Below are 19083 nucleotides of genomic sequence, written 5' to 3'. Positions count from 1 at the left end.
ATGCCAAGGAGTGGTATAGCTGGGCCATATGGTAGATTGACAATTCTCCACTCTTATTTCCATAGTGGCTACACAAGTTTTCAATCCAACCAGCAATGAATATAATATTCTCTTTCCAACTTGTCCCATTCAGCATTTGTTGTCTGTTGTTTTGTTGATCTTTGCCATTCTGACTGAGTTAAGATGAAATCCCAATGTTGTCTGATTTTTCTAATTGCTAGGGATGATCAGCATTTTTTGAGATATTTATTAGCCATTTTCCCCTTATTTTGAAAACTCCATATTCTGGTTCCAGGTCAAGTTTTCAATAGGTCATTTTTTTTTTTAGTTCTTTATATATATATTTTCCTGGAGCTGAGAACCGAACCCAGGGCCTTGTGCTTGCTAAGCAAGCGCTCTACCACTGAGCTAAATCCCCAACCCCAGTTCTTTATATTTTAATGGTATTAATTCTCTGTCAGATGTATAGCTGGCAAAGATTCTCTCCCATTGTGTGCTTCTGCTCTACCCAGTTGATTGCTTCTTTGGCTGCATAGAAGTTTTTTAGTTTTCTGACATCTCACTTGCTAATTGTTGGCCTTAATTCTTGGGCAAATTGAGTCCTATTCAGAAAGTCCTTTCTTGCACTTATATCATGTAGGACACTGCCTATGTTTTCTTCTAGCAATTCCAGTGTTTCAGGTTTCACATTTAGGTCTTTAATTCATTTGGAGTTAGTTTTTGTGCAAGGAGATAGATAAGGTCCTAATTTTATTCTTCTGCACATAGACAACCAGTTTTTCCATATTTGTTGGAGATGCTTGTTTTTTCTCTAGGTTATGTTTTGGATGTCTTTGTCAAATATTAAGTGGCTGAAGTTATATGAGCCCATGTTGGGACTTCGATTTTGTTCCATTGGTCTATGTGTCTGTTTTTGTGCCAGTACCATATTGTTTTTATTACCATGGCTCTATAATATATCTTAAGACCTGGAATGGTAATTCCTCCAGCATTGTTCCTTTTGCTCTGGATTGTTTTTGCTAACTAGGATCCTTTGCATTTCCATATTAATTTTAGGATAGTTTTTTTTCTATTTGCGTTAATAATAAAAATGGGGATTTTGATAGCAATTGCATTGTATCTTTTACTAAATTGGCCATTTTCACAATGTTAATTCTATTAATCCATGAGCATGAGCATGAGATGTCTTTCTGCATTCTAGTGTCCTTTTCTGTTTCTTTATTCAGATGTTTAAGGTTCAATACAGGTCCTTCATATTTTTGGTTAGGTTTATTCCTAGATATGTGATATTCTTTGAGGCTATTATGAATGGGATTGTGCCACTGATCTCCTTCTCTGTATGCTTGTTGTTGTTGTTGTATAGAAAAGCTATTGATTTGTAAAAATTGATTCTGTATTTTGTCAAGTTGCTGAATTTATCATTTCTCAGAGTTTTGTGGTATAATTATTACTATTATTTTGGATCTCTAATGTATAATAACCTTAGTCATCTGCAAATTGGAATAGTTTGACTCGTTCATTCCCTATTTGTATCCCTTTAATTTACTTCTCTTAATCTTATTGCTCCAGCTACTATTTCTAGCACAGTATTGAAGGAGTGGGGATAGTATCCATTCTTGTCTCATTCCTGACTTCAGTGGGATTGCTTCAAGCTTTTCTTCATTTAGGATCATGTTGACTGTGCATTTCTCATATGTAGTTTTGATTGTGTTGAAGTGTATTACCTCTAACCCTACATTCTCTATGACTTTTATCATGTAGGCATATTGTGTTTTGTCAAAGGTTTTTCTACATCTACTTAGATAACCATGTGATTTTTGTCTTTAAGTTCATTTATGTGGTTAAGTACATTTATTGACTTGAGTATATTGAACCATCTCTCTATTTCAGGGAACAAGCCAACTTAGTCTTGGGGTATAATCTTTTGGATGTATGTCTGTATTCTGTTTGCAAGTATTTTATCGAATATTTTTTAGTCAATGTTCATCAGGGATATTGACCTGTGGCTTTGTTGTTGCTATATCTTTGACTGGTTTTTAGTATTAGAACATTATTGGATTTGTAGAAAGAATTTGGAAGTACTCTTTATGTTTATATTCTTTTTTTCTTTTTAAAAATAGTTTAAGAAGGACTGGCTTCTTTGGAAGTCTGGTAGAATTCTGTTATTAACCTATGTGATCCTGGACATTTTTAGCTGGAAGACTTTTTATTGTTATTTCAATCTCTTTATCTGTTTTGGTTCAGTTTAGGTTATTGACTTCTTCTCTGTTTAACTTTGGTGGTTTGCATAAATATAGAAATTCATCCACTTATTTTAAAATTTTCAGTGTAATAAAGTACAGATTTAAAAAATATTCACTTATAATGTTCAGATTTTTCTTGGTATCTGTTATAATGTTTTCCTGTTAATTTATGATTCTGTTAATTTGGAAATTTGGATCCTGTCTCGATATTGGGAGTAGGCCAAGGGTCTGTCAATCTTATTTATCCTCTCAAAGAACCTGCTCTTAGATTCATTCATTTTTTATATTGTTTTCTTTGTTCCTATTTCACTGGTTTCTGCTCTGATTTTGATTATTTCTTGCCATTGACTTGGAATGGTGATATTTTATTTGTATTAAAATGTTATTTGTAGGTTAATAAATAAAGTTGCCTGGGGGTCAGAGCTATTAGCAAGCCATAGGAAAGCAGGGCAGTGGTGGTGTACTCTTGTAATCTCAGCACTTGGTAGGCAGAGCTGGGTAAGTCTCTGTGTGTTCAGGGATACAGCCATTATTGGATACACATGCCTTTAAACAATACCAATCATGGAAAACCTGGAGGCCTATACAGACAGGCCTTGAGGAGGCAGTCATGTGGTTGGGTTTACAACCAATGAGAAGGCAGAACAGGAACTCTATATAAAGACTTTAACATAGGGGTAGCTCTGGTTCGGAGAGGTAGGACCACCACAGGAGGAAGGATAAGGTTTTAGCTCTTAGCTCTGACCTCTTGGCTTTCTTCTTTGCATTGGTTCTGTGTTTCTTATTTAATAAGAAGGTTGGTTACATCTACAACTTGGTTTGGATTTGGTTTGTTCTTGTTTTCCTAAATTCTTCTGTTGCATCATTAAGCCATTTATTTGTGCTCATTCTGATTTTTTTTTTGAGACATGGTTTTTCTGTGTAAAACCTCTGTCTGTCCTGGAACTCACTTTGTAGATGAGGCTGGAATCAAACTCACAGAGATCTGTTAGCCTCTGCCTCCCAAGTCCTGAGATTAAAAGTGTGTGCCACTGCCACCCAGCTTTTTCTAATTTTTTAATGTAGGCACCTAAAACTATACAATTTTGTTCAAGGATATAGCCAGCATTGGAGACACATGCCTTTAATCTCAATACCAACCATAGAAGACCTGGAGGTCTGTACAGACAGACAGTGACTAGGAGGTCATGTGGTTGGGTTTACAACCAATGAGAAGGCAGAACAGAAACTCTACAAAAAAGACAGACACAGGAAGTAGGTCTCTTTCGAAGAGGTAGGACAACAGCGACAGGGAAGGGTAAGGTTTTTAGCTCTTAGCTATGGCTCTGACCTCTTGGTTTTCATTTCTGTATTGGCTCTGTGTTTCTTATTTAATAAGATGGTTGGTTACATCTACATTTGGTGCCCATGTGGCAAGAATCCATTAAAAATTGCTTGGCTTGGCGGCAGGTCTGGTTTCCCGCCTGGGTGGCCCAGCTCCCTAGCTCAGGCCCAGGTCGGCTTAGGTCTCAGGCCGGACTGACCCCAAGTGGTTACTCATAGCTGGAGCTACTTGCTTAAAGCCGGTGCTACAAACAACTCAGGCCTGCCCTGCCGAACAGGGCCCCTGCCTGTAAAGCCAACGCACGTGGTCAGAGCTTCAGTAAGTCGGAGCCCAGGCTTGACTCAGCTCAAGCGGGAACATGTGGCTAGATTTATGCTTTTAGCCAGAACTTGTGGCTATGCTTTCTCTCTCTCTCTCTCTCTCTCTCTCTCTCTCTCTCTCTCTCTCTCTGGACTCACACCTTGGACACTAGGTGGCTGTTTTGAAATTCTCTCAGATTTCTACTGTTCTACGCAGACTTGGTAAGTCAATTAAGATATCAGATATTTTAAAGGAAACTATTTAAAAGAGAATTTTTTCCACATTTAAAAAAAATGGGTTTTATGTGTACATTGGAAGAAAATTGGGCTTTATTTGAAATTTTAGGCAGTCTGACAATGGAACAATTATATGAGAAGATTAATGTTGATCAAATTATGCACTTTATTACTTTTCTTATCCACATTTTACTATTTAAAAAGATAGTCAATTTAAGTGCCAGGATAAAAGTTTTAGAAAAACCTGTTAAACCTGTTAAAATGAATTATAGAGAAATTCAGATTCAGACAGAAGAAATTAACAGTGAAGTTGTTTCAAGATTGGATCATAAGGTTACAGAAAGAAAGCCTGTTTTCACACAATCACCCTACTGGATAGTAGCCGTACAGCAGCTATCTGGTGAAGAGAATGTGCAAAATACTTGGATTCCAGTTGAAATGTTAGACTTACGAAGATTTAAGGAGGCAATAGTATCTTATGGCATGCATTCCCCATGTAAAGCAAATGTTCAACTCTCCTGGTCAACATATAATAGGATTATATCACAGGACTGGCGGGAGCTGGCACAGGCTGTTCTCAAACCCGGGCAACAGCTCCAGTGGCAAATGTGGTTCAAGGAGGAGGCTAAAAATATAGAAAAACAATGGAGGGATAAAGGAATACAAGTCTGCCAGGATCAGCTTATTGGAGAAGGCCAATATGCTTCAGTACAAACACAATGTTTATATGATGTCCAAACCCTATTTCTGTGTTGAACGGCAGCCTTGAATGCATGGGACACAGTTGAGGAACCAGGAAAAAAAACTGAGTCATTTACAAAGGTTATACAGGGCCCAAAAGAATCTTTCACAGATTTCTTACAAAGATTGACTTCAGCAGTACAGAGAATGGTCCTGAATTCAGAAGCTAGTCAGATAATAATTGAATCTTTGGCCTTTGAGAACGCGAATGCAGCATGCAAAAGAATAATCAGACCATTAAAGGCAAGATCTGCACCCTTGGAAGATTGGATTAGAGACAGGGTTAATGTTGAGGCTCATGACCATGATACTATGTGGGTAGGAGAAGCAATTTCAAGAGGTTTGAGGAATGTTAGAGGTTTTGGATGTGGAAAGCAAGGACATTTGAAAAGGGATTGTAAATAGGTCATCCCCAGAAACAATGTTTCTTCAAGGAACAATGGAACAGAATTCCCCTTTCTTCTGGAGTAGGTGTGGTAAGGGAAAACACTGGACCAACAAATGTAGATCAACAAGGGACAGGCAAGGTAATCCTTTGCCTTGGTCTTCGGGAAACTCCCAGAGGGGCCTCAGGCAGGCCCCCACAGCAAATCCAGTTCAAAACTTTCCTGCAGTTGTAGAGGAAACAATTCAGAGCAATTAAATAACCAAATGCCTATTGAAATAAGTCATGCTGGTCAGGATGATAAAATAGAGCGAATAGAAAATTCAGGAAAAAACATAAAGAAATTTTTTTTGGCAAACTTCTATTAGTGAACAAAGATCAAATTAACAATAAAAATTAATGGTGTTTTGTTGTCTGATCTGGTAGACACAGGTGTGGACGTTACCCTAATTGCACCAGAATTTTGGCATCCAACTTGGCCTCTTCTTATTCAACTGTTAGGAATTGGGACATTATCTCAAGTGAAACAGAGTGCAAGATGGCTCCAATGTATAGGTCCAGAAGGACAGAGAGGAAAATTAAAACCATATGTGGCTAACATAGTTATGAACCTGTGCGGTCAAGAGCTGTTGCAACAATGGAATACTCAGATTAATATCCCTCCAACCTCAGAAACAAATTATAAACTAGTACATGTTTCTGAGAGAAATATTAGAAGACAGTATTCAAATGAGTGGTCACCAGCCATCCATTTTATACAAGAAGAGGGAACAACAACTGATGATCTCCCAAAGACACCAACAGCTCTACCTTTAAAATGATTAACAGACAAGCCTGTATGGGTTCAGCAATGGCCTTTAACAACAGAGAAACTCTAGGCTTTAGAAGAGCTGGTAGAAGAACAGTTAAATGCTCAGCATATTGAAGAATCAATCAGCCCTTGGAATTCTCCTGTATTTGTTATTAAAAAGAAATCTGGTAAATGGAGAATGGTAACAGACCTTAGAGCAATTAACAAAGTAATTCAGCCAATGGGCTCTCTACAATCTGGAATTCCTTTTGCCTACTCTGTTACCAAAAGAATGGCCTCTCATAGTTATTGATTTAAAAGACTGTTTCTTTTCAATGCCCTTACAAGAAAAAGACAGAGAAAGATTTGCTTTCACAGTGCCTACTTATAATAATTCTCAACCAGTTAAAAGATTTCAATGGAGGGTCCTCCCACAGAGAATGTTGAATAGCCCAACCCTGTGCCAATATTTTGTACAACAGCCATTGGAAGTGGTATGTAAAAAATTTCCTAAATCTATAATTTATCATTATATGGATGATATTTTACTTGCCTACTCAAATGCAGATACTTTAGAAAGAATGTTTGAAGAAGTAAAGAAAATTTTGCCTTGCTTGGGATTACAAATTGCTCCTGAAAAGATACAAAGAGGAGATTCTATTAATTATTTAGGATATAAAATGAGCTACAAAAAATTAGACCCCAAAAGGTGCAAATTAGGAGAGATAGACTACAGACTCTTAATGACTTTCAAAGATTATTTGGAGACATTTCTCATCTACAAACTATTGTTGGGGTAAAAAATGATGAACTCAATAATTTGTTCAAAACCTTAGAAGGTGACAAGGACTTAAGTAGTCCAAGAGAATTATGACCTGAAGCTGAGAAAGAATTGGCCTTGGTAGAAAAGAAAGTACATGAAGGACACGTGGATCGTATTGATCCAAAGCTGGACTGCATTTTGGTTATTTTACCTTCTAGGCATTCTCCTACAGGAATATTAATGCAGAGGGAATATATTATATTGGAATGGATATTTTTACGAAATAACCAAATAAAAAATTAAAAACTTATGTGGAAAAAAATCTCTGACTTGATTTGGAAAGGAAAATTGAGACTTCGTCAATTAGCAGGAATAGACCCAGCAGAAATTGTCATACCTTTAACTAAGGAGGACATTGAAAAATTATGGACAGAAAGTGAACCTTGGCAAAGAGCTTGCAGTAATTTTTTGGAAGAAATTAACAGCAAATATCCCAAAAGCGATAAAATTGATCTTATACAGAGACCTGATTGGATCTTGCCTCGAATTATATGGGAAAAACCCATATCTGGAGTTCATACATTTTATACAGATGCTAACAAACAAGAAAAGGCAGGTTACAAATCAGAAAATTTAAGTAAAGTGGTTCAAAGTCCTTATATTCAGTTCAAAAATCAGAATTGTAGGCTATTCTGTTGGTATTAATGGATTTTTCAGAACCTCTCAACATAGTAACTGACTCTCAGTATGCTGAAAGAGCAGTATTACATATTGAGACTGCAGAATTTATCCCTGATGCTTCAGAATTAACTTCACTATTTATTCAATTATAAGATACAGTCAGGAAAAGGAGTCATCCTTTATATCTAACTCACATCTGATCCCATACTGGTCTGCCAGGCCCTCTAGGACAAGGCAATGATGAGATTGATAAATTATTGAGAGGAAATGTGCTGGAGGCCTCAGAATTTCATAAAAAACATCATGTAAATAGTAAATGTTTAAAAAAGGATTTTTCCATAACCTGGCAACAAGCCAAAGAAATAGTAAAGAAATGTCCTACTTGTTCCTTCTACAATCAAACACCATTACCAGCAGGATGTAACCCAAAGGGTACTCAGAGGAATGAAATCTGGCAGATGGATGTATTTCACTTTGCAGAATTTGGAAAATTGAAATATGTACACCATACCATCCTTACTTATTCAGGATTTCAATGGGCAACTGCTTTGAGTTCTGAAAAAGCTGATTCTGTAATCACTCATGTGCTAGAAGTTATGGCCATCATGGGTATACCTGCACAAATCAAAACTGACAATGCTCCAGCATATGTCTCTGTTAAAATGAAACAGTTTTTTGCTTATTACAATATAAAGCATTTTACAGGTATACCACATAATCCTACAGGTCAAGCAGTTATAGAAAGATCAAACAGAACTCTAAAGGATATGCTAAATAAACAGAAAGGGGTAACAAAAACCCCCAGAAGTAGACTCCTTAATGCTCTATTAACTTTGAATTTTCTCAGTGCTAATGAGAAAGGAACAACAGCTGCAGAGAGACATTGGATAATAGAAAAAACTAAATCAGCCTATATACCTTAAGAATGTGCTGACCTCAGAATGAAAACCAGGATATGTGTTACTTTGGGGACGAGGTTTTGCTCTTGTTTCTACAGAAGAAGATAAGCTGTGGGTACCATCAAAATTGATAAAGGTTTGATTTGATCAAGAGAGACCTCTTAATTAGAGGAGGTGATAGTTCATCAACCAGCATGACCATCCAATTTAAACTAACTTATACCAGTAACACATGCCTTTTCACTTAATCAGATAATAACTTGCCGAAAGGGAACCTCCCCAAAATTAGTCTTGGGGAAAGGTTTTTGATTTTGTCTTTTTAGGAGAATGAAGGCTAAGGAATCTGAAGAACACTGGACAAATGAGACAACTGAAGAAAAAGGACAAATCATGCATCCAAGGAAACAGAGTAAAATGGCCTATTGGTATATCATCTATAAAATTTTATGTCTTCCTAAATGTGTGTTTCTGCTCTTCTCTAAAGACATTAAACATTATTGGTCTTCTAATAGTCCCAGTTCAATTAAAATTTAAAGCTGACTTTGGAGTTGGAGAATGGTTCTCTCCTTTAAACTCAAGCATGTTGTTAAAAGGAAAATGTAAACTCCCTGTATCATGCCAGAAGAAAAGAGCCATCTTCTGCTATGGGACAGGAGAAAAACCAAATTAATTAAGGAACTATCTATTAATAATCTCAACTCTTTGATTCTATTCTGATTCTTTAAACTTTTATAATAGTATGAATTTTATATCAAAATTACAAGATTAATATATATATATACATATATATATATATATACATTTTAAACTTTGTTAAAATATGAATGGCCATATAGAGTACTAACTAATTCTAGAAAAAAGGCTTCAATTAGCTGCATATATATGTCTTTGTGTTTGAATCTCTTATCAGTTTTCTGTAGGAAATCACGGCCAGGCCTAACATCAACTGAAGTCTCCAGGAAGAAGATGGGGCCCCAGAACAACAATTCCACGTGGACAATAATAATATCACTAAGCTGACAAACATCTACAGATCAGCTTTGGACTACAAAGTGCTCAGAGCAATTTTGAGATGACTAGCTGAGATGATCCAGTCTCAAAGACTACTTGAATAAGGACTTGAGATAAACCCTGAACTTTGGCATTATACACAGACTGGATAACGAAAGATATAGTTACCTTTCCTAGAATTTGACAATTAACCTAAAATTTTTTTTTCAGGATAAAGATACCTTCGCCCATACCCAGCAGGAAGCAATTTTAAGACTACGACGCCCACATTCCCAAAGAGGTGATGTGGGGTGGGTAGTTTTTTGATCTTTTTAATGGGTTTTGGGTCTGGGATAATTTTCATTGATTGGGGGGTTGGTTATAAGTTGTTGTTAAGGGTTAGGAAAAGTGCTAAGCAAAGGAAATAGATTTAAGGTTCTTGTTTAAAAAAAAGACAATTACTAGTTTTAAATACTTTACATTGGATTGGATTGTTTTATATTATATACATACATTGAAATTGATATTGTTAGAAAACGCTGTATGTATATTTCTAATTGTACTTATACTGTTCATTTAACAATATAATGCAATTTTCTGATCCTTGAATGTTATTATTACCAACTATTAGTATATAAAGAAATGAAAGTTAGTAGTTAAACATTATAATAGAACTTGTAGTCATATTAGGTATGTTTTCAAAATTGAGCAGATATATTTTAGATAGACAGGTCCTCTTCAAACCCTTCAGAGATCTACAGAATATGGCATTTAAAATGTTTTAATAACTTAGAAAATTTTTCTTTTTGTTATGACTATGAGACATGTTGGCTCCTGGCAGTACCAATCTACTTCAGAGAAAATGTGGGCATTGAAGATACTGCATATGGAGTTAATTTTCATTGTGGTAAAAGTTAGCCACTGGACAACAAAGTATCCTCGAATCAACTGCTGACAAACAGGACAGATAGGACATGAAACAAAGGACTATGGATTCTTGTCAAAACAAGTGTGGTTATGGCTTTATCAAAAGGCATCTTCTGAGGCCAGGACAATATGGCACCATCCTTGAAGTGGCCTTCGCAATCTGGAAAAGGTACAGTGCCCTTTTCTTAGAAGGCAGCTGAACAGGCAGTGGGCCAATGGCTTCTGATGTGCAGTGGAACAGCAGCTGGAACAGTTACTCTTAAAGAGTAATTAAGCTCACGCCTCTCAATAGTAGACTGGCATTTAATAGAGGGATGTGGAGAAGAATGGGATGCTGAGATGAAGCCATATATACACAGCCAAGAAGAATGGACAGCTGAATTCAAAAACCATCAACAATTTCCAGAATTTGAAATCCTGAATCATGACATGACACTAGTGGAATTCAGGTGTTTCTGATACATGTACTGCTCTCACCCAGTGTGAGGTCGAACTATTGACCTTGTGTACATCTTACTTCACAAATGAGTCTGTCAGATATGCTAAACCTATAGGCTGAAGATGATGCCCCAACACTGAGGAGAAACCTCAGGTGACTGTCCAGGCAGCTGGCTGTTTCTATCAACTCACATTTTTGTTTTTTGGAGGCTGCTTGCGTACACTTCTTGTTTTTATTTTTTTTTATTTTCATTTTTTTTTGGTTTTTCGAGACAAGGTTTCTCTGTGTAGCTTTGCGCCTTTCCTGGGACTCACTTGGTAGCCCAGGCTGGCCTCGAACTCACAGAGATCCGCCTGCCTCTGCCTCCCGAGTGCTGGGATTAAAGGCGTGCACCACCACCGCCCGGCTCTGTTTTTATTTTTTATTAGGCAATATTATTTCCTTCTTGGGTCTCTGAGGGAGTTGAAGATTAGTTAGTTATAGTTGAAGATTAGTTAGTTATATTTGAAGATTAGTTAGTTATAGTTGAAGATTAGTTAGGATAGAAAGTGAATTAGGGCCGGGCGGTGGTGGCGCACGCCTTTAATCCCAGCACTCGGGAGGCAGAGCCAGGTGGATCTCTGTGAGTTCGAGGCCAGCCTGGGCTACCAAGCGAGTCCCAGGAAAGGCGCAAAGCTACACAGAGAAACCCTTTCTCGAAAAATGAAAAAAAAAAAAAAAAGAAAGTGAATTAGGTACATTTTGGACTTACCAAAATAGGATAGATAATGGAATTATTTTCTCTGAATTTGTCAAATACAAATGGACTAGACATTGTTTAGGTATTTATTAATTGTATATATGGTATATAGTTATTGTACTTTTGTATATAGTTTTTCTTATGTTAGTTATAACCTTTTTCCTTTTTTCTTTTTATTAAAATAGAAAAAGGGAAATATGGTGATATTTTATTTGTACTGAAATGTGATTTTATTTGTATGTTAATAAATAAAGTTGCCTGGGGCTCAGAGCTATTAGCAAGCCATAGAGAAACCTGGGTGGTGGTGGTGCACGCCTTTAATCCCAGCACTTGGTAGGCAGAGCTATGTAGCTCTCTGTGTGTTCAAGGATACAGCCAGCATTGCAGACACACACCTTTAATCTCAATACCAACCACAGAAGACCTGGAGGTCTGTACAGACAGGTAGTGACTAGGAGGTCATGTGTTTGGGTTACAACCAATGAGAAGGCAGAACAGAAACTCTATAAAAAAGACAGACACAAGTAGGTCTCTTTCCGGAAAGGTAGGGCAACAGTGAGAGGGAAGGGTAAAGTTTTTAGCTCTTAGCTATTGCTCTGACCTCTTGACTTTCATTTCTATATTGGCTCTTTGTTTCTTATTTAATAAGACGGTTGGTTACATCTACACATTTTCCTTGTAGGACTGCTTTCAATGTGTCCAGTGGGTTTTTTTTTTTTAAATTTTGGCATCAAAAGCATGTCTTTAAGATATTACAAACAGAGGCAGGTAGGCCCTGTGGTGGGGCTGGGAGAGGCAGGTAGGCCCAGTGGCGGCCGGCAGAGGCAGACAGGTGTGGCGGCAGCAGCAGCCGGCAGAGGCGTGGGCCAGGTGGGTGGCTGCCAAAACACAGTTGCAATAAAGAACAGAAACTGAGGTATTACCCACTGAAGAGTTAGTGAAAACAAGCTCTTAATCAAAAGCTTGAAACAGGGACGCCTTTAATCCCAACACACAGGGAAGAAGCTATCTCCATGGGATGGAACCAGAATGGATCTGAACACTCTGTCTGAGGCCAACCCAGAGCCCAGCTGCTGATCCTGCGAAACCCAACAACTTGGAGGTATTGGTGAGACTACCCTGCTCAGCTGAAATCCATCCAGGAGAGGATTCAGATCCTTACAGTTTGAAGTCTGAGGAAACAAGATCAGCTGAGGAGTTGACGAATGAGCAAAACATGACCTGAGAACACAGAAGAAGGTGCCACCCAGCCTCTGAACTAGATCACCAGAATCATAAGTATATACTTCACTGACTGAGATCAGCTGCTCCCAAAGAAACAGCCCAACAGCACCAATTTAACCAAGAACTCCTAGTGAACCAAGACTAAAAATTAGAACAAGAGAGACACTTTCAGACACAGACACCGCCTGCACCAAGCAGAGGAAGAGATGAGTAGACGCCAGTGCAAAAATACAGGCAACAACATAAAGACCTATATGGCAACATCAGAATCTAGTGATTCTACACCTGCAAGACCTGAACATACCAAGACAGAAGAAACAGAAGAAATCAATCCTAAAATTGACTTTAAGAAGATGATAGAGGCCCTTAAAGAAGAAATAAAAAATTCCCATAAAGAGGAAATAAAATATTCCCTTAAAGAGGAAATGAAAAATTCCCTTAAAGAGGAAATGAAAAACTCCATTAAAGAGGAAATAAAAAATTCTCTTAAAGAAATGGAGGAAAAAACGAACAAAAAAATGAAAAAATCAAAGAAAGCCAAGAAAAAGCAATTAAACAGGTGAAAGAAACATTCCAAGATCTGAAAAATGAATTTGAGACAATAAAGAAAACACATGCTGAGGGAATGCTGGAAATAGAAATCCTGACTAAACGAACAAGAACTACAGAAACAAGCATAACCAACTGAATGCAAGAGATGGAACAGAGAATCTCTGACACTGAAGACACAATAGAGAAACTAGATTCATCAGTCAAAGAAAACACTAAAGACAAGAAAGTTGTAACACAAAACATCCAAGAAATTTGGGACACCATGAAAAGACCAAACCTAAGAATAATAGGGATAGAAGAAGGAGAAGAATACCAACTCAAAGGCACAGAGAATATATTCAACAAAATCATAGAAGAAAACTTTCCTAACCTAAAGAAAGAAATACCTATGAAGATACAAGAAGCTTACAGAACACCAAATAGGCTGGATCCAAAAAAAAGTCCCCTCGCCACATAATAATCAAAACACTAAACACACAGAAAAAAAGAAAAAATATTAAGAGCTGCAAAGGAAAAAGACCAAGTAACATATAAAGGCAAATCCATCAGAATAACACCAGACTTCTCAATAGAGACTATGAAAGGTAGAAGGTCTTGGCCACATCTTATGCTGACACTAAGAGACCATGGATGCCAACACAGACTATTATACCCAGCAAAACTCTCAATCACCATAGGTGGAGTAAACAAAATATTCCATCATAAAACCAGATTTAATCAATACCTGTCCACAAACCCAGCCCTACAGAAAGCACTAGAAGGGAAAATCCAGCCCAAAGAAGCTAAACACATCCATGAAAACTCAGGCAATAGATAATCTCACACCAACATACACCAAAGAAGGACAACACAACACAACCACAAAAAATAACAGGAATTAACAATCACTGGTCATTAATATCCATCAATATCAATGGTCTCAACTCACCTATAAAAAGACACAGGCTAACAGAATGGATAAGAAAACAGGACCCATCCATCTGCTGCATACAAGAAACACACCTTAACTTTGAAGACAGACACTACCTCAGAGAAAAGGGCTGGAAAAAGGCTTTCCAAGCAAATGGACCTAAGAAACAAGCTGGTGTAGCTATCCTAATATCTAATAAAATAGACTTCAAACTAAAATCAATCAAAAGAGATCAGGATGGACATTACATATTTATCACAGGAAAAATCCACCAAGATGAAGTCTTGATTTTAAACACTTATGCCCCAAATACAAAAGCACCCACATTCATAAAAGAAATACTACTAAAGCTTAAAACGCACATCAAACCCCACACATTAGTAGTGGGAGATTTCAACACACCACTCTCACCAAAAGACAGATCCACCAGACTGAAACTTAACAAAGAAATAAAGGACCTAACAGATGTTATGACTCAAATGGACTTAATAGATATCTACAGAACATTCCATCCTAACACAAAAGAATATACCTTCTTCTCAGCACCCCATGGAACCTTCTAAAAAACTGACCACATGCTTGGCCACAAAACAAATCTCAACAGATACAAAAAAATTGGAATAACCTCCTGTATCTTATCGGACCAATAATTATAGAAAGCCTGCAAACTCATAGAAACTGAATAATGCCCACCTGAAACATCACTGAGTCAAGGAAGAAATAAAGAAAGAAATTAAAGATTTCCTAGAATTCAATGAAAATGAAAGTACAACATACCCAAACTTATGGGACACTATAAAAGCAGTGCTAAGAGGAAAATTCATAGCTCTAAATGCACACATAAAGAAGATGGAGCAATCCTATACCAATGAATTAACAACACAACTGAAAGCTCTAGAACAAAAAGAAACAAACTCACCCAAGAGAAATAGACGCCAGGAAATAATCAAATTGAGGGCTGAAATCAATGAAACAGAAAACAAGAGAACAATACAAAAAAATCAATGAAACAAAGAGTTGGTTCTTTGAAAAAATCAACAAGATAGACAAACCCCTAGCCAAATTAACCAAAAAGCAAAGAGAAAGCACCCAAATTAGCAAAATCAGAAGTGAAAAAGGAGACATAACAACAGACAATGAGGAAATCCAGGGAATCATCAGATCATACTTCAAAAACCTGTACTCCACAAAAATGGAAAACCAGGAAGAAATGGACAATTTTCTGGACCAATACCACATATCAAAATTAAATCAAGACCAGATAAACCATCTAAATAGACCAATAACCCCTAAAGAAATAGAAACAGTCATTAAAAGTCTCCCAACTTTCATTCCTTCTCTGATAATATATTTTCCAGGATTTTTGTTTATTTTTATTAATATTTAAAACATCTGTGTGGCATGTAAACTAAGGGGAAGATAAAATTTCTTTCTACTTGTGATACTGTGATACTATAGGTTTAATTCAACAGGTTGGTAGAACGTTTGTTGTAAGACGTAATGTAACCTGTTAACTTTGTGGTCTGAAGTGTTTAGCTGTTGAGAAGCTGGATTCCTTAGTAGACCAAATAATTTGTCACTTGGAAGTATTCTGAGATTTAGTTTCATGTTTAAAAGGAAAAAAATTAAGATGGCTTTAGTTTCATCTTAAAATTTTTCATCCCCTGTAGTCATTCTGCATGTTCTAGTCTTAGAAGAACTCAAGCTAAAACAGAAGAATTCCCCATGTGGCTTGTTTTCCAAAGTACCGAGAACAAAACCGTACACTTCCCTAGGTCTTGTAACCCAGCAAGTCTTCTGAATGGAAATATAGTGCTCGGTCATATTCTACATTAAAAGGTAAATACAGATGAGATTAAAAAAAAAGTCTCCCAACCAAAAAAAGCCCAGGACCAGATGATTTCAGTGCAGAATTCTACCAGACTTTCAAAGAAGAACTAATGCCAATACTCTTCAAATTGTTTCACACAATAGAAACAGAAGGAACACTACCAAACTCTTTTTATGAGGCTACAATTATCCTGATACCCAAACCACACAAAGATGCAACAAAGAAAGAGAACTATAGGCCAATCTCCCTCATGAACATTGATGCAAAAATACTTAATAAAATACTGGCAAACTGAATCCAAGAATACATCAAAAAAATTATCCATTACGATCAAGTAGGATTCATTCCAGGGATGCAAGGATGGTTCAACATATGAAAATCTGTCAATGTAATACACCGTATAAACAAACTGAAAGAAAAAAAACACATGATCATCTCATTAGATGCTGAAAAAGCCTTTGACAAAATCCAACACCCCTTCATGATAAAGGTCTTAGAAAGATCAGGAATACAAGGAACATTCCTAAACATAATATAAATTTATAGCAAACCAACAGCAAACATCAAATTAAATGGAGAGAAACTCAAAGTGATACCACTAAATTCAGGAACAAGACAAGGCTGTCCACTCTCCCCATACTTATTCAATATAGTACTTGAAGTTCTAGCCAGAGCAATAAGACAACAAAAGGAGATCAAGGGAATACAAATTGGAAAGGAAGAAGTCAAGCTTTCACTATTTGCAGATGATATGATAGTATACATAAGTGACCCCAAAAACTCTACCAGGGAACTCCTACAGCTGATAAACTCCTTCAGTAATGTGGCAGGATACAAGATCAACTCAAAAAAATCAGTAGTCCTCCTATACACAAATGATAAAAGGGCTGAGAAAGAAATCAGAGAAACATCACCCTTTACAATAGCCACAAATAATATAAAATACCTTGGGATAACACTAACTAAACAAGTGAAGGACCTTTTTGATAAGAACTTTAAATCTCTAAAGAAAGAACTTGAAGAAGATATCAGAAAATGGAAGGATTTCCCTTGCTCATGGATAGGTAGGATTATCATAGTAAAAATGACAATCTTACCAAAAGCAATCTACAGATTCAACACAGTCCCCATCAAAATCCCAACACAATTCTTCACAGACTTGGAAAGAAAAATACTCAACTTCATATGGAAAAACAAAAGACCCAGGATAGTTAAAAGAATCCTATACGATAAAGCAACCTTTGGAGGCATCACCATCCCTGACCTCAAACTCTACTATAGAGCTATAGTAATAAAAACAGCTTGGTACTGGTATAAAAACCAACATACAGACCAATGGAATCGAATTGAAGACCCTGACATTAATCCATGCACATATGAACACCTGGTTTTTGATAAAGAAGCCAAAACTATACAATGGAAAAAGAAAGTATCTTCAACAAATGGTACTAGCATAACTGGATGTCAATATGTAAAAGATTACAAATAGATCCATATCTGTCACCATGCACAAAACTCAAGTCCAAGTGGATCAAGGATCTCAACATAAATCCAGTTACACTAAACTTAATAGAAAAGAAAGTAGGAAGTATTCTTGAACGCATTGGAACGGAGACCATTTCCTAAATATAACACCAACAGCACAGACCCTGAGCACAACAATTAATAAATGAGACCTCTTGAAATTGAGAAGCTTTTGCCGGGTGAAAGACACGGTCAATAAGACAAAAAGACAGCCAACAGAATGGGAAAAGATCTTCACCAACCCCACATCTGACAGAGGATTGATTTCCACAGTATATAAAGAACTCAAGAAACTAGACATCAAAATACTAAACAATCCAATTAAAAAATGGGCTAAAGAGCTAAACAGAGAATTCACAAAACAAGAATCACAAATGGCTGAAAGACATTTAAAGAAATGCTCAACATCCTCAATCATCAGAGAAATGCAAATCAAAATGACTCTGAGATACCACCTTACACCTGTCAGAATGGCTACGATCAAAAACACCAATGACAGTCAATGTTGTAGAGGATGTGGGGCAAAGGGAATGCTCCTCCACTGTTGGTGGGAATGCAAGCTTGTACAACCACTGTGGAAATCAGTATGGCGGCTTCTCAGAAAATTAGGAATCGAACTACCTCAAGACCCAGCCATACCACTCTTGGGCATATACCCAAGGAATGCTGATTCATACCATAAAGATACGTGCTCAACTATGTTCATAGTAGCACTATTTGTAATAGCCAGAACTTGGAAACCTAGATGCCCGTCAACTGAAGAATGGATGAAGAAAATGTCGTACATATACACAATGGAGTACTACTCAGCAGAGAAAAACAATGACAGCATGAAATTTGCAGGCAAATGGATGGAACTAGAAAAAATCATCCTGAGTGAGGTAACCCAAACCCAGAAAGACAAATATGGTATGTACTCACTCATAAGTGGATTCTAGATATAAAATAAAGATCAATCAGACTACAACCCACAGAACCATGGAGGTTTTATATATATAGCATGGAGGTCCCTAGGACGACTGTGGCTTATAATAAATTTTCGGTTTTACTCAATTACTGAGCAAGCCTCAATGAAACATCTCATTATTAAGATAAGAATACATACTGTATCAAGCTGATAATAGAAAAATAAATAAATTAATTTTAAACAATAAAAAATAAAAATAAAAGAAAAATTTGAAATATTAAACAAAGAAACAAACAAACATTTTACTAAAGTAAAAAAAGGGAGAACTAGAGACTCATAATTCCTCTCCACATTCTATTCTTTCCCTTGTTTTATATATTTTAAATTTTTTATAGGTGGTTTCTGCTGGAGTATCCAATGCAGATAAGCACTGGAGGGCTCCTGTTGCAAATCACCCTCTGGAGCGATGGAAGGTTCTTTCTACTAGCATGTAGATCTAGTGTTGGTGTGGCCCCGGGGTTCTGTTTATGTCTTTCCTCAGGACAATGAAGTTCCTCTTTGGATTCCTGAGCACTGAACATGCCCTGTGGCTGCTACTGAAGCCCAACATGACAGAGACCTAATGGGTCTTCATGAAAAAAATCTACCGTTCTGATGCCAATGGAGATTGAGAGCCCA

The sequence above is a fragment of the Peromyscus californicus genome, unplaced genomic scaffold (assembly GCF_007827085.1).
Source record: "Peromyscus californicus insignis strain IS unplaced genomic scaffold, ASM782708v3 Scaffold_16__1_contigs__length_79575227, whole genome shotgun sequence".
In the NCBI taxonomy this organism is placed as follows: domain Eukaryota; kingdom Metazoa; phylum Chordata; class Mammalia; order Rodentia; family Cricetidae; genus Peromyscus; species Peromyscus californicus.
This window is presented reverse-complemented; position numbering follows the sequence as displayed.